The following is a 2790-nucleotide window of genomic DNA, read 5'->3' on the forward strand; positions in this document are numbered from 1 at the left end:
CTGCCCTCACCTGTTTTTGTGTCCACTACCAGGCGCGGCAGCCGAGACCTTGCGCAGCTCAGGCCATCCAGGCTCCACTCACAGCTCTCTGCCCTCCTCGTGGCCATTGGGACCTGGCTCAGGATGGCAGTTGGCCTGGGCCTGGTGGCGGGCCGCCCCCAGGCGATGCTTCTTTACTTCCTCCACCAAGGCCGCCAACTCCCTCTGGACTCCTGCGTCTGCCTCTGCTGCTCCTCTGTCAGGCGCTGCTGCAGCAACATGGCTCGAAGTCCACGTGGGGCTTCCACTGGTCCAACTGCTGCAGGTTCTCCAGCGCTTCCATCTCCAGTTGGGAGTCCTCGGTGCGCTTCCCCAGCTCCTTCACGGGGTCCTCCGGCTCCTTCGGCACCCTCCCTTCCTGGTGCTTCTCAGCCTGCAAGTTACACCTGGTTCCAGCTGCAGGACGTCGTCTGTGCCCTCAGGGTCTGTCTTCAAGGTGACCTCCTCTCCGCAGTTCTTGCACTTGATGTAGAAGCAGGAGATGGGCAGGCCAAGGTAGTCCTCACGGTGCACCGTCTCTTTGCGCGCACTGACCTTCGTGCCCTTGTAGATGTACTCCCCGCACGACTTACACTTCATGTGGAAGGGGGCCCTCAGCTGCACCTTAAACTGCCGGTACTTGGGCATCATGAGCTTGGGGATCTTCTTGGGGTGCAATTCTGTCCGGTAGTATTTGTTCAAAACTTTTCAGTCCGACAATTCGGCCTCTTTCTCCGCTCACAAGCACCAGAGAACTGGCTAATCTCGCTTTATAATCACAATTCCACAATCCTTGGAGTACTTCCGGTGACGCACTTCCGGTGACGCAATGCCATTGGCCTATCTATTTTTTTCAACAGCGTTTACATGCATTAGCTATTCCCAGCTGAGATGGATAATGAAGGGTGTGGAATGCAACAATTTAGGGTGGGGGAAGATATGGATTATAGTGCTCTGCATCAAGAAAGGGACAATACTGCATGGAAGACTTATCTAAAGAACTAGGTTTTGAAGGATAAGTCGGAGTTGTCCAAGTTAGTGAGGACACATATTTGGACCACAGTAACAAAAATCTAGCGATGTTTTTTTACCTAACCAGAAAGTGTTTCGTCCAGTATGCACTACTTGAATTATCTTTCTCTGATCGGAAGGTATTTGCTGAACTGTGGGGGCCTGTGCGTGTCTGTGATTCTGGAAGCTATGTCACCAGTATTTGAAAACACAGCAAGATGAATTCCAAGTGAAGGGGTTTCAGCAGACCTTAGAGAACAGGCGAGAAGGCAGGAGAAAACGGTCCCCTTCCGAGGAATTAGCACAGAGCAGTAGCAGAAACGTGTATGACACAGTGCCACAGATACAAAGAGATGCTGCCACTGAAGAGGGAGCACTGCCTGGTCCTGCATCACCGTCCAATGTGTTCTGATGGCTCAGCCCTTTGTTCACCCCATGTGTCCACCTATCTGGCTGATGGCCTTCTTTTCCACTGCCCCTCTACTTTACCAAGCATGGGGTCTTTTTCCAGGGACTCCTCTCTGCAGACAACTTGGCGAAGGAATGTGATACAAAGTCTCTTCATTGTTCCCTCCGAGGAATATTCCTTTTGTCCTTCCAAGTTAGATTTGTTGATTCTCTTGGCAGACCACAGTACTTTTGATATTCTTGGCCACCACAGTAATTTAAGTGCATGCATATTTCTTTGGTTTACCATATTCAATGTTCAATTTATCACCACTAGCTCTTCTACTATGTCTGCCTCTCTCCATCTCTAAGTCTAGATAATAGCCGGGACGCTGGAGGGAAGGTGGGGTGGAAAGGGGGAACCAATTACAAAGATCTACACATAACCTCCTCCCTGGCGGATGGACAACAGAAAAGTGGGTGATGAGAGATGTCTAACAGTGTAAGATATGACAAAATAATAATAGCTTACAAATTATCAAGGGTTCATGATGGAGGGGGTGGGGTGGGAGGGGGAAATGAGGAGCTGATATCAAGGGCTAAAGTAGAAAGCTAAGGTTTTGAGAATGATGATGGCAACAAATGTGCTTGACACAGTGGATGTATGCTTGGATTGTGATAAGAGTTGTACGAGCCCCCAATAAAATGAGTTAAAAAAGTAGAACCAGAAACATAAAAAGGGAAAAGATGAATTAGGTTTGACTATGCTTTTTTCCCAGTTGTTTATATTTGTTTAATCCATGTTAAACATAGTTTACAAAGGGAGAGGACAAGTACTTTTGTATCAAATATACACACAGCATCACACCGTGGGGCCCCGGGAGGTGACACTTCAAGGGAGCAGAGCTCTGACCCCTGTGGCAGTTCTTAGCAGGAGTTGGGAAGCCAAGGGAACCCGCATCCAGCTGTACTGCCTGCCCTGGCATCAGCTCTGTGCATGTTCCCTGCCCCCAGCTCTGAAACAGAGCCCCATGAGCTAAGACTAAGGAGAGGACCATGTCCCAGGGGACGTATACCCCATGTCCAGGAGAAGAAATATACACCACTGAACCCTGAGCATGTGGGAGAGGGAGGGACACTATGTGGGGGGAGGGGGAGGCAGGCACCCCAAGAATTGGGTGGGCAAACCCTCAGCCAGCCCTGAGGGAGGCACTGTTTCAGATATTCTTTAAAAAAAAAGAAAAGAAATCATATAACCAAGGGGTGAGGATGTGTTTTCCCATTTATACACAACATTGTAAACATACAGGGTCTATATTATGTGTGCTTCAGTCTGGAGTTTGCATGTTTGTCTGTCCATCTGGTTGGTCTGAG

General features: G+C 49.4%; 1 pseudogene; it reads right to left on the bottom strand.

Moving 5' to 3' along the window:
- Positions 1 to 854, bottom strand: part of LOC115867896 — a 1480-nt pseudogene extending 626 nt beyond the window's left edge.
- Between the last annotated feature and the right edge of the window lie 1936 nt (positions 855 to 2790).

The sequence above is a fragment of the Echinops telfairi genome, unplaced genomic scaffold, assembly GCF_000313985.2.
Source record: "Echinops telfairi isolate 266 unplaced genomic scaffold, ASM31398v2 ScPeMD7_7470;HRSCAF=8508, whole genome shotgun sequence".
In the NCBI taxonomy this organism is placed as follows: Eukaryota; Metazoa; Chordata; class Mammalia; order Afrosoricida; family Tenrecidae; genus Echinops; species Echinops telfairi.